This window comes from Mustela putorius, unplaced genomic scaffold, assembly GCF_011764305.1.
Source record: "Mustela putorius furo isolate JIRA1106 unplaced genomic scaffold, ASM1176430v1.1 tig00000174_pilon_pilon_pilon, whole genome shotgun sequence".
NCBI lineage: Eukaryota > Metazoa > Chordata > Mammalia > Carnivora > Mustelidae > Mustela > Mustela putorius.
In genome coordinates this window covers 18,446,700-18,460,455 of record NW_025421304.1, presented here as the reverse complement: position 1 = coordinate 18,460,455, position 13,756 = coordinate 18,446,700, and the positions used below count along the sequence as shown (strand labels likewise).

Below are 13,756 nucleotides of genomic sequence, written 5' to 3'. Positions count from 1 at the left end.
ACTGTGAACCGCATTCACACATGATGTCTCAAGCCTAAATTTCAGGCCTGTTGTAAACGAAGGCCCAGCCCATTTTCCAATGAAAGCTCATTTTCCAGAGGGATAGGCCCTGGCATCGGCAACAGCTTCCCTGCCCTCTTAGGGCCCCACCAGGCAGAAGGTCCCAACTTCCTGGGAATTAAGGGCACTTGCCGTGACAGGGGCCTGGGACAGCTCCAGCCAGAGCAGTGAACTGGAAGCCTCCTCTCAGTCTCTCCTTTATTTCTTGTCTTTTTTCAAATGTAAAAATAGAGAATTTCAAAGCCCCCACAGTCCCGCCACCCCAGATTACCATTGTTTCATCTTCCACGTACTGCTTCCAACGTGTCCCCGTGTGTTTCGACAGCCTGTGAATGCAGTGGCCTGCAGTGAATGTTGCCTCCTGGTACTGAACACCTGTACTGCCCGCCCTGTGACTTGCTTTAACTATGGGGCGTGGCAGAAGTGATGCTGTGCCTGTTCCGAGCCAAAGCCTTCAGCAGGCCTAGCAGCTTCTGCATTTTTACTATTGGAAACACGCTTGGCTCTTGGCTACTCTGCTGGAGCCATCACCCAGTACATCACCCAGTACATCACCCAGTCAGTACACCCAGATGAGTACTGAATGGAAGGCCACCTCTGTGAAGAAGCGTGGCCTCAGTTTCTAGCTGAATGAGGCTATGCAGGTGGCTCCCAGCAAGACCAGCCGGGAACTGCCCGGAGAGCTCAGCCAAGGTGCAGGAACCACGAGCAAATAAAACAGTGGCGGTTTTAAGCCAGAAAGTTCTGGGATGGTTCCCTAGGTAGCAATAGATTACCCAAACCAAAGCAACACAGGACACAGGTGACAGAAGCATAGCTGGCCCATCCACCCTTAGTACCTACCCCTTCCCTGAGCTGCCCCCTTCTCAAACCCCAAGGGCCTTCAGGCAAGGGTAGCAAAGATTAATGCAAGGGACAGAGCAGATATTTATTTACTTGCCAACATATATCTCATCTCAGTTCCAAAAAGTATAGCAGTGTATCAGGTTGTTTACCAAAAATACTTGTAATGTAAGATTGTCTTCGAAGCTGGAAAGATTGTCTTCGAAGCTGGAAGACAGGGAAGAAGAGGGAGAAGCAGGGAAGGCGTGGAAGGGAGAGCAGGGCAGGAGGAAACGTGCCGCCCACCAGGTGAAGGTCCGTGAGGAAATGCCCGTTCTCCTGTTTGTGTAGGGTGTGTGTGGGGGGTCTCTTAACGTGGCTTTGACAGCCCTTGTGATCAAAACCTGGAGAGAGAAAGCAAGGATCAGGTCGCCTTAGGAAAGGGATGGCTGGGAAGAAGGGGTGTGCAGCTCGAGGGAGGAGCCAGCTGGTGGGAGGAGCCGGCTGGTGGGAGGGGCCGGCAGGTGGGAGGAGCCGGCAGGTGGGAGGAGCCGGCAGGTGGGAGGAGCCGGCAGGTGGGAGGAGCCGGCAGGTGGGAGGAGCCGGCAGGTGGGAGGAGCCGGCAGGTGGGAGGAGCCGGCAGGTGGGAGGAGCCGGCAGGTGGGAGGAGCCGGCAGGTGGGAGTGGGCGGAGAGTAGACCCTGGGCAAGATGGCGAGTTCCCGCGGCCTGACTCCAGCTCTGGCACAGAGGAGCCACTCTGAGAGAAAGGCAGCAGCCTGCAAGGTAGGGAGCACCTTGTTTCTGTTAAGACGTGCCTAGGGCGGGCACTGCAGTGATAGAACCTTGCCTTGGGGACTCAGCTCCCAGCTGTCTCTGGGCCCGCCTCAGCCCAGAGATGCCTCCCCTGGTCCTTCCGCCTCAGCTTGCCCAGGGTGACAGGTCATTGCTCCGAGTGAGGCCTGGTCAGTCCATTTCACCAGTGGGGTCCAAGAGAGTTCCCCATCCCCTCCAGCGGAGGGTGCTTCTGCCATTTCAATGGTGTGTCATCCTTCCCAGGCATCTGTCCTGTGAGAAACTTAGAGACGGTCTGTGGTCAGGTAGAGGCTGTAATTCTGGAGGAGGACTTTGAGGGGTTAGGAGGCATGGACACTGGGCATAAAGGGAAGAGCAATCCGCAGGGAACAGCAGGAGCAAAGGCCCAGAGTGGGTCACTGGGCTTCCTATTGTAGAAAGAGCGTGCAGTTCCCTCTTCCTGACTGGGCAGCAACCTCAGGCTTGGAGGTGGGCCTGGCTAGGGTCCTAGGCTGGGGGAGGCCTCAGTCCTCCAGCCCCTCTCATGCTTCTGCTGCCGGGGAGGAGGACTTTACTGGGGGAGGGAAGGCAGCCCCAGACACTGGAGTAGGCAGCCTCTTTGGCCCTGAATCCATTACCTCAGCCTCCAGCTCTATGGGTCTGGGCCTGGGAATAGGGCTGAGGGTGGGGGGCTCTCTGGTTCTGTTCCCCACCCCTAATCCCTTGCAGCTGTTGTCCTCCTCAGCAAAGACAGTTGTGTTGGAGGGAAGGGTAATAGTTATTTTGAGTTGGTCACTGGCTTCTGACCAGGAGACACGGATGGTTGTGTTGGGGCCTGGCAGCAGGGTGGGTTGGAGGGGCCAAAGCTGGGCCTGACTGGGAGGGCAGCCCGGATGATTAATTGCAGGGGGTGTTGGGGAGCAGGACACGGTCCTCCCTGAGACCAGGGTTGTAGAGGACGATGACAGGCCAGGGAGGAGACAGGCCAGTGATGAGGGATGCGGAACATGGAGCTAGTGTCCTGAGTGTAATCTGGATCGGCCCCCTGTGCCACTGGCAACAGTGGGGAGGGAAATGGGGTCCCTGTGACAGAGACAGGGGCTGCAGGGTAGCTGCCCATAAGGGACTGAGCCGGCTGGGAAGCCTGTGGTCACTGCCCACTCCTTTTCTAGGCAGAACTCTTCAGCACCTCCCTCCCAGCAGAAAGCAAGTTTGTTGGAGACCATACTCTCTGGTGGCACCTACCGTTCTTGCCCGTGGGGTCACTACAGGGCAATGAGATGAACAGATAAGAGCACTCTGGGCAGGGAAGAGCCAAGTGGTCAGAGGTTATGCCCTTCCCTCTAGGACATGCCCGTGTGGCCTTGAATTGTCGACCAGCCTTGGGCTTCTTGCGGGACTCAGCCTTCAAATCCCTGTGCCTGGGATTTGAACACAGAAGTACAGAGGTGGGGGGACAGTTAGCAGCAGGGGCTCAGGAAGCCAAAGTGAGAAATGGGGCCAACAGAGCAGGGGTGGATTGGGCCCTTCCAAAGGCAAGGCAACCGAGATAGCATGGGGGAGAGTGGCCCCGCCCTCTCACAGCCCTTCCCACCCCCCAAAATCGCCCCAGCTACCAAAGTGGTCAGTGGAGGGAAGCCAGAGATGGAGGAGAAAGCCCCCCCCCCCGACATCCTAGAGAGGGTCCAGCACAGAGAGCTCATCCCCCTTTATCTGCAGGCCCCTCACCGAGTAAACCCTGAGTCTTGCTGTGTACAGGCCTTGGCACTAGGAGCCAGAGCTGAACCACAGCCCTTCAGAGTGGCCTCTATGGTGGGTAGGAATCCAGAGTAAGCAGGAGGAGAGGGAGCACTTCTTAGAGGAATCCACATCTACTGTCTACACTGAGAGGAGTAGAGTGGTACAGGGAAAGGAAAAAGCAATGACCTTCCAGGCAGAAGGAACGGCATGGGCAGAGGCCTGGAGGCTGGAGAGCCTAGCCAGTTTGGGGACCTGCAGGATGTTCCATGTGGTTGGATTGTGAGTAGGGGTGGGGGTGAAGAAAGATGGGGTGAGCCTGGGGGCACTGAATGGGATCTTCACTCTGGAGTCAGAGCCTGCCTGTGCCAGAGCATCCAACCTGGCTCCAAGAAGGGCAGCTACACTAGAGTGACTTGTCCTCAAGGCAGAACCAAGTGCCAGGTCTTGGGTCTCAACTTGGCTGCTGGCTGGTTGTGGGACCCCTTACTGGGGTGATCCCCTATCTGCACAGTGAAGGGGCTGTCTTGCTGTTCCCTAAGGCCCTGTCCCTGGCTCAGAGGGGCCTGGGCAGGGAGTGCACTGTGGGCTTGTGGGCACGGGGCAGCAGTCTGTGGGGAGGGTGCAGTCTACCCCATGTGGCCTTTGTCAGGAAGCTCCTTCCCAGGGACCATTGTGGTCCAGCAGGTGCTGCCAGCATTGCTCCAGGTCCTTGGACCAGGCTCAGAAGAGACGGATTCTGATGGCTCCTGGCTGGGTGGCTTTGCTCCTTTGCTCTTCCCTGGAGAGACCCTCTCCACCTTCCCCACCCACAGAGGAGGTCTGGGTTTCAGGGTGCCGGGCCCTGGGCTCCCTGTTTTTTTCAGGGACGGCTGACTCACAGCTTTGGCAGCCCTGGCTCAGCCTTTTCCTCCAGCTGAGGGCTGAGGGGGATTGAGCCTTTCTCTGGCATCTTTCCCACCCCTAGCTTCCTGCCAGCTTCAGGCCTTTGCAGATGGGATGAGGGTCATGTTTTTATCTGGGGCTTTACTGTCTGGGTCCCAGGAGCCCTTTCCTGCAGATTTTCACCTGTGCTCTTCACAGGTACACCTGCCAGGCAGGTGTTAGCGCCCCTGGGTGTGTGTGGTTGGGGGGCACTAATGGCCCAGAGGGAGCAGGAGCCCTGCCTCATGATGCGTTACTGGGCAGGGTCAGACTTGCAGCTGGGAGGTGTAGAGAGCCGTCAGACTGCTCCCTGTTCTCACAGGGAGGGCACTCTGCCCGAGGACCCCACACTGGATCCCATCCAGCCTTGCAAGGGAGGGATGGGGCTACTGGAACTCCAGAGCTGCTTCCCAAGGGCATCCTCAAGAACATTCCCTAAGGGCTAAGCCCTTCTGTCCTTGGGATCCTGCCAGGCAGGGGGCCCGGTGTGTGCGGGGTGCCTGCCACAGGGAAGCAGGGAGCAGAGCAGTTACAAGCACGGCTTTGGGGCTCAGCCAGCCTTGACTAGGAATCCCAATTCTACCTCTTCCTCAGTGCCTAGCTTTGAGAAAGAGGCCTCAGTCTCAGTACAGAGAACCCCTGTGCCTCCCTCTCAGGGTAGGAGGAAGGGTAAATGAAAGGAAATGATCTGTTCATTCTCTCCTAGAAATATGCAGCCTGCTCCCACTGTGGGTCAGGCTTGGGGGCAAGATAAAGGGAAGTAATGAGCAGAAGTGCTCTCACGGAGCTTACCTTCTAGATGGGAGACTGACAGAAATTGCATCGCAGCAAAGGACAGGGGACGAGGTCAGCTAGAGGGCCAGCAGGTGGGGAAGGGCAGGTAGAGTGGGGAGCCGTGAGAGCGGGCTCTCTGTGATGGCAGCCAGCGGGCCGGTCTCCTGGGGAAGAACATTCTAGGTCCTCCAGGGTGGCCAGCTGTTCGGAAACCTGGAAGTGTGAGTGGCTGAGGGCTAGAGCAGGTGAGAAAGCCATCTGGGAGGAGGCAGGGAGGCCGGGCCTCCCCCGTGAGGGGGCCACAGGAAGTTGCCCCTGGGCAGCTGTGGAAGGTCAGGGCCTGTGTGAACACAGGACGTGGCAGCTGTGAGACCACTTCCGAGTGCTGCAGTGGGAGAGTGTCCTTTCTCTTTTCCTGCCACTGTTCAGTCTCTTCCTCAGGTCCTTGGGCCCCGAGGCCTCCCCAACCGTGGCCTCTGACCCCAGCTGCCTGCCACCGCCTCCTGCTTGGGGTGGGCTGCGTGTCTGCTCCAGCCAGTCTCGGAGGCTTCACAAAGGCGCCTTTCACCAGAGGGCACTGTGGGGGGACTGGGCGGGGATGTGGTGCCCTCCTGCCCGTGGGCATAAAGACCCCTTTTCTCTTCTGCTGCACCAGCCTCTTGACTGGCGGGCGGAGGGGCCAGTATGGGGAGATTCTTGTCCTTCCCTTTTAAAGTATGGGCGCGACTGGGGGCAGGCAGACAATGGTAGTGATTTACAGTCTGCCGGGGCCCCAGGGCTGCCTGCTGGGGTGGCACTGATCAGCCAGCAGCGCCCCAAGAGCAAGGAGCCGTGCACTGCTGGGTCTGGGGGTACCTGTGTGGAGCCCCACAGAGGGAGCCCTGGCTCACCGGCTGTCAAGTGAAAGGTCTGGGCTTGTGATTTTGGAACCCCCACCCCAGCTCTGTTATTCTGGAGTTCCACCTCAACTGGCCTCCCCTGGGGTCAGTGAGGGATTCCTCCTGGCTAGCGTTTTCCCTGGATCTCCCACCCTTAACCCACACCAGGTCTCTCAGACAGACGGCAGCTTTGACGTTCTGTGCTGGGCGAACACCTGCCTTCAGAGAGAGCTGAGCTGTGAAAGGCCAGAGAGTGGGGAGCGCTCCCAGTCAGGAAGTGAGTTGGGCAGGCACATGGCTTTCCAGGTGAAGGGGACAAGTGCAAAGACCCAGAGGAAGGACGAGCCTGGAGTGGGTGGAGGCTCTTGGCGAGGGGCGGGGTGGGGGGTGGCGGGAGGAAAGGGGGGGGTGCACAGGGCCAACAAGTCTGGCAACAGAGAAAGGACTTTATCAGGAAGCCAATGGGTCCTCCCCAGGGTCTGGGACTGAGAGGGAAGAGAGAAGCCAGGAGAGGCGTCCAGGAGCAGGGGAGGTGGGAGAGGAGCCAGCAGGGCTGGTGAGGACATGGCCAGGCCACTGCCCCAACAGAGAAATGAGAGGGAGAAGGGAGCAAGAAAGCTAAAGAAAAGGCAGGGAAAGAGAAAGTGAGATCTGGCATAAAAAGACAGGCATCCAGGGAGGAGATGCTGGGTGAGGACCCAGGGAGTACACACGGAGGCCAGAATGGAGGCAGGGAGGGAGTGAGAGCGAGGGAGAGGGATGTAGGCCATAGCCACTCGAAGGAGCCAGAAGCCAGAGGACTTTCTCCAGTCCTTTCTGGCCTAGAGCTTCCACTGCCCATGTCCCCCACACCCAGCACCGCCAGCCTAGGTCTCACTGGCCAGGGAGGGAGGCAGGGACAAAGCAGGGCCCAGTGTGTTCTCCAGCTCACAGAGAAGGAAATGGGGATGATCTGGTTGGACACGAGCAGCAACTCCTTGATTACACAACAGAGCAGGCCTGCAAGGGAAGTGGCCCTGCACTGGACCCCTGGCATTCCCGAAGCAGGGGACTGGTCGCCATGATCTCTCGGAAGTCATGGACTGAACTGTGTTCCTCTGGGTTGACAGAACTGAGTTGTGGAGGGAGGTGGTTTTCAGATCATTTGCCTCAGTGTCCCTCCATGAGGCAGAGTGTCTTTAGGAGCCTGGGTTCGTTGCTGGGGTGGGCGCTGGGGCTCTGGAGTCCACGCTGGGCCGGTGGCGTGACTGTGAGTGCAGCCAGGTGGGCCTTGGGACCTTCTCTCCATCCCAAGCCTTCATTCCAGGAAGAGAGGGGGTGGAAGGCAGGACTCCACTGAGTGTTTCCAGGGAAAAACTGATCCTTCCATAGAATAGGCAGCCAGTACTGCCTACCCCCACTTCACTCTCCACCCCCAACTCACTCCCCTCCCATTCCTTCCTCCCTCACTTTCTGGCAGAAGCAGCCTAGCAGCTGGAAAAACCATGCTCTACTCCCTGCTCCCACCCTTAGCTCTGCTGAGCCCAGGGCAGCCCTGCAGAGGGGGCAGCGGTGTGAAGGGTGTGTGTGTGTGTCTGTCTGTGTGTGTGTCTGTGTGTGTGTCTGTGTGTGCATGCATGCACACACGCAAGAGCCTGGGGCGCAGCTAAAGTGCAGGTGGAAAATGGAGGCGCTCAGCCATCACCATGCGTAGCCCTGGGTATGGGAGAGACGGTGCATCAGTGGGGGAAGGAGGCAAGCCTGAGCTCACCACCCAGAGTGTCAATCTTATCATCTGAGATGTGGGCATGACACCTGCTCTGCTTCCCTAATAGGGCTGATAGGAGGATCACAGAAGCCAAGGTAGGAAAGGCAGGAACGTGTACCTGAGCTCCCTGGATATTGGCTGTTCTCAGACCAACCCTTGAGGCAACTCCTGAAGCCTGGTGATTGTGCCCAAGATTTCAAGGCACACCTGGGGTAGAGCTGGGATTCCAGCTTCCTGCCTGGTGGACTATGTGATGGCCTGTTTTTCTCTCTTCCTTCCTCCAAGGATGAACTGAACAAGTTCCTGGAGGAGCTAGCAATACAGGCGCATTCCCCTTCCTCTCTGTCTTCTGCCTGGCCTGAACCCTACCACAGTTTCCCTGCCGTCCCCAAATAAGTTTCTCAGTAAGCTAGGAATGCTGAGTGAGGCTTCTGGACACCCCTTCAGCCCCTACCCCTTTTCTCCTCCCCTAGGTTGCCCAAAGGGACCCTGCCCTTCCTTAGACCCTGTCTCTGAACCGTGACCGTCTCATCCCAGTGTAAACACCACTGTCTGGCTGACCTAGGTCCCTGAGAGGCTGGAGACCTGACCACCACCACCAGGGGGCAGGAAGCAGCAAGTTCACCTCTCCTCGTCTCCAGAGACCTGTGAGTCCTTATCGCCTCCTCCCTCTATACTAATATGCCTCCCCAATTGTGGGCTTGGGGTGCCCTAAGAATAAGTAAGGAATCTTGGTTCTGCCATTTATTTGTGACCATGAGCAACTGGTACTCCCTCTTGGAACCCCATTTTCTCTATTTTTAAGCAGGTACTTATCCATTCACTCATATCTGCCCATTCATCCATCCACCTGCCCATTTACCCAACTACCTAGCCACCTAACTACAGCCAGCTACCCAACCATCTACCCATCCATCCATCCACCCACTCACCAACCCACCCTCCCATCTATCTAACTACCCAACTATCCATCCATCCATCAGATCCACTGATATGTACCAAGTGTCTGGTCCTGGTTCAGGTTGTAGGGTGTTAAATGGGCTCATGAAGTATAGATTTGTTATCATTTAGTCCCCATTTCCAGAATTAACCTTATTTTTGAACATTAAAGACCTTGATTTCAAATAAGCACAATGAGCATAGAAAGGCAAAGCTGAGACCAGTACATACACTCACTTTGCGTCATGCAGCCTGTCAACAGTGGCCACCCACCCAAGCCTGTGATAACCGACTAACACCACACTGAGGGTATCCGAGGACTATAGAGACACTGCTGCCACCCCCCGAAACAGGCCATCATGAGCTGGCATGGCCACCACAACCCAGGCAGGCCAGCTTCACAAGCTTGTATCACTACAGCAGGTCTGTCTCTGTGGAGGCATGGTTGGAGAAATGAGTGATGTAAAAACAACAACAACAACAACAACAAAAACCTCCTTTTAGAAAGACTATTTTGAAGCTTCTAATATTTAGGCTCTTGCACAAACCATCTTCTATCATGTAAATCCCAAAGTTGTCTTTAGGGTGGGGAGTGGAGCTGAGAGGCCACTCGGCTGGACTGGGCAAGTCTGGGGAGGCTTCCAAGAGGAGGTGTCATTTGGCATCCTACTTGCCAGTCAGGAGGTAACCTGTGTAGGGATGATGCCTGGCCAGAGAGAGGAGTGGAAGATAGACTAGGCTGGTGACAAGTCCAGAACAGCCTCTACACAGAGGCCTATGGCCTTCCCAGAGAGCTTGCTCAACGTGGAGCCAGGCTGAGTAACACAACCAAGGGGAGGGAGGTGGGACACAACCAGAAGAAGGGGCCCAGGGACGTCGACACCAGGCCTGAGGAGAAGGCACTGGGGCTCAGGCCATGGACTCAGCCAGTATCAGTCCTAAGCTGCTGCCTGCCCTGGGCTCAGCTTCATCGGATGCTAAGTGCTCCCTAGAACCCAGTTCTGAGCTCTGCAGTGCCTCAAACACCAGGCTCTGGGCAGCTCACGCATGGTGGGGGTGCTGGACACTGCCAGAGGCAGGTGCTGCTCGTGACCACCCAGATCCCAAGGCTGGTGCCCCTCCCCTCAGCTGTCATGCTGTTGGCTGCTCTCTGCCCAGCCCCGTCCAGAGGCTGCCCTTGGCTAACGGGCACTGCATTCCCTGGAGATGCCTGGGAGGTTATGGGAAATGACAGCCACGGGCGTAGAGCAGCCTAGTCCCTGTGCCTCCGGAGTCCACACATTCTGTGGTGCCATTCATGCTCTGGAGTTCCTGGGGGATCTGGTTGAGGCAAGAGTTCTTCCAAAACCATATCTTGCTCGGCGTCTGCCTCTGCCCTGGTCTGTTTCCCTCACTTTCCTACGGATTGAAGCTCTCATTAAATTACTCAGACTCAAACAAGAATTCCCACCTCAGACTCTGCTTCTAGGGAGCTAGACCTACCATAACCACAGAATTGATCCAGTGGTCTCTCCTTTAGAATGGTGTCAGGGCTGGATGGGTTATGTGGCCCCATCTTGGGGGCATAGAAGAGCCTTCCAGAAGAGGCAGCCTTAGAATTGCGGCCTTGAAGGTTGAGTAAGAACTGCTGAACTAAACAGCTCACTGGGGCTGAATGCCCCATTTGATAAATCTTGTGTGATGTAATCGCTCAGGGTGAGGGAGGATGTAAGAGGCCAAAGGAGCAACAGGAACAAAGGCCCTGGGGCAGAAAAAATCAGGGCATGTTCAAAAGAGAGCAAATCTGTGGCTAGAGGGGAGGAGCATGCAAGGGAAGTAGATGCGATGAGAAGGGAAGCTGGGCCGGAACAGAGGATTGCTGTCTCCAGGCCATAAGCTCATGTCATTCAGCACCATACAGTGGTCACAGCAGATGGACTGTCAGATTCTCTCTTGCTGAGTCCAGATAGAGCCTCAATCTTCACCCTGCCCCTGGTAGGCCCCATCGAGCTACTGAATCAGCATCTGAGGTGACACCCATTTACTGTCCTTGTCCCAGGGCAAACCCAGGCTAGGTCTAGGATATGACACGTGGGCCAGGTCCAGAGGCCCAAAGAGGATGGGCCCAAGTACAGTAGGGGCCTCCCCAGGGAAGCAGTCATTGTGGCCCATAAATAGGTTAGGCGGTCAGGAAACGGGACATCCTGACAATACAATGAGGCCTGGGGCGCAGGGGTTTCCTCTAGGCTGAGGGCTGGACAGAGGCTGCTTCTTGGGCCAGGAGCCTCACTGAAGCAAGACTCCTTGACGGCTGGCCCCAGATTCCCGGCTCTTCCCACAGTCCTCAGGGGGACTCAGGGCCCAGTCAGGGCAGCTCAGGACAGGGAGGACAAGCCAGGACAGGCAGCGGAACCCTGAGGGGACAGCGATTATGGGCTTGGCTCCCAGCGGAGCCTGGCGGTGGGTGGCAGGGGCTGCTGCGACTGCCAGGCCAGGGGCCAGGGGGATGGGAGTGCCCCTCCCAGAATCAGTGGGTGCTTGTGCCAGGCCCTTGGACCCCAGGAGCCTGCATGCCTCTAAAAGCTGGGTCGGTGGGCCTGTCCCTGCCCGGGGCTCCCCAAGGGCACAGCAAGTACTAGGCTGACCCTACCTTCCATTTTCCAACAATGGAAAAATCATGTGGTTCCTCATTAAAGAACCAGGCAGCCTGGAAAACCACATCCCAGCGAATTTTAAGAAAATCAAGTAATAAAACACAATGTCCTATAGGATCCCAATTTTGTTCAAATGCACACAAACATAAAACTCTGTGTGAATGTGTGAATCCAGACATATGCACAGAAGGGGCAGGGAGGGGGCCAACAAAACGTCAGAGTGGGAGGTTTTTAGGGATTTTTATTTTCTTCTTTGTTCTTTTCTGTATATTCTAATTTTTCTACAATGAACTGTGTCATCATCAAAAACCAAACAAAACAAACCCAAACACCCAAATCCTGCAATGCCTCTTTTCTTTTAAGTACAGTGTTTACAAAGACTGTTTAAAGAAATTGGAGAATGTTGATAATCTAATGCTGATGAGAAAACAGGATACAACACTGTATACATTGCATGTAAAGGACCAGCTACTCAGGGAAGGAAGGGGACAGGAAGGAAGCTCGTGGGGGCATCCAGGCCAATAGAGTATATGAGAATCCCCACACCCCTGCGGACACTGAGTATCACTAGACTTGAACATTTTTGGCAATCCAGTGCTTGGAAGATAGAGTCTTATTGTGTTTTGATCCAATATGTGGAAGATAGAATCTCACAATTGGCACATTCCTGACCATTGAGCCTCCTTGCCCCCAGAACCATTTTATTATGAAAATTTCAGCATATAAAAAAGTAGAAAGAATTGTACAAGGAGGGTGGCCCTACCCACCACGTAGGTTGTGTGATTAACATTTTACCAGACTTGCTTTAGCACACATTGATCTATCCACCCATCGATTCTTTTTTTTTTTTTTTTTAAGATTTTATTTATTTATTTGATAGAGAGACACAGTGAGAGAGGGAACACAAGCAGGGGGAGTGGGACAGAGAGAAGCAGGGAGCAGGGAGTCCCATGTGGAGCTTGATCCCAGGACCCTGGGATCACAACCTGAGCCGAAGGCAGACACTTAAGGATTGAGCCACCCAGGTGTCCCCAATTCTTGTTTTTTCGGACACATTTCAGAGTAAGTTACAGAAATCAGTATACTTCGTCTCTAAACACTGGAACATGTATATCATTAACTGGAGTTCAGTATTTGCTTATGATTCTTTTTTTCCACTTTATATAAAATAGACACATGGGTGATGCAAAAATCTTTTTTTTTTTTTTTAAAGATTTTATTTGAGAGAGAAAGAGAGCATGGAGAAGGAACAGGTGGAGAAGGACAAGCAGATCCCATGCTGTGCACAGAGCCTGACATGGGGATCCATCCCAGGACCCTGAGATCAAGACCTGAGCCAAAATCAAGAGGCAGATGCTCAACCAACTGAGCCACCCGGGCACCCCAGTAAGGCAAAAATTTTAAGTGTATCATTTGATTCATTGTGTCAGTGCATACATTTGTGTAACCCAGATCTCTATCATGATACAGAACGTGACCCCCAGAAGATTTCTTCTTGTCCCTACCTAGTCAGTCTCTGCCCCATCCTCCAGAGGCAATCATGGTTCTTATGTTTTCCTCACAGATTAGTTTGGTCTGTTCTGGAACTTCCTATAAATGGGGTCAGACAGTTTGAACTTATTTGCGTCTGGCTTCTTTCATTCCATATTATTTCTGTGAGACTGATCTACATCATGGCAGTAGTTAATGGTGATATTGAGTAGTGTGGGATAAATCCAACATCCATTGCTTTATCTTTAGTGTGTTGAATATCCATTGTATGGTACCCATTGTATGGGTACACAAATATCCATTCTCCTGTTGATGAAAACCTGGGCTGCTTAAGTTTTTATTTATGAATAAAGCTGCTGCAAACATTCATAGGCAAGTCTTTTGTGGAGCCATGCTTTCATTTCTCTTGGATGAATACCAAGGGATGCAACTGAGCTGGTCTCTTTCTATGTTTGCTAAACTTGAATTTTCCTTTTGCCTGTTTTTTGGTCATTTTTGTATTGATTCGTAGGCCAAGAAGAGCCAGGACAGGCATTAGGGGTGTACTTCAGGGATGCAAAAAATGTTAAAACACAGGCTCTATCCTCAGGTTGCTCACAGTCCAGCAGCATAACAGACATAGATGTAATTGGGATGTGACGGGGTTGGCTGCTGTCGATTCATTTATTCGTTTCTGTATTTAAACTATAAGTCAGTCATGTCATGCCTCTGCTCCAACCTTCTCTTGGCTCCACCTCACTCAAGGCAAAAGCCAAGAAGGCCCTACATGATCTCATGATCAAGTCCCCTAAACCGCTACCCTCACCTCCCACTGAGCTCCCCCATTCGGTGTGCTCCCACTGCTCTGGCCCCTTGGTCTTTCATAAACCCACCAAGCCTGGCCCCTGCCCTCAGAGTCTTTGTCCTCGAGATTCTCTCTTCCTGGAACATTCTTCCCCAGGTTCCCACACGATTTAT

At 54.4% G+C, this 13,756-nt stretch overlaps 1 long non-coding RNA gene across 1 annotated transcript; it reads left to right on the top strand.

Moving 5' to 3' along the window:
• The first annotated feature begins 1,544 nt into the window (after positions 1 to 1,544).
• LOC101670868 lies at positions 1,545 to 12,560 on the top strand. Its single transcript, XR_198883.3, has 3 exons — positions 1,545 to 1,667; positions 8,210 to 8,383; positions 12,522 to 12,560. It is a non-coding gene; the product is annotated as an uncharacterized LOC101670868 (long non-coding RNA).
• The last annotated feature ends 1,196 nt before the right edge of the window (positions 12,561 to 13,756 follow it).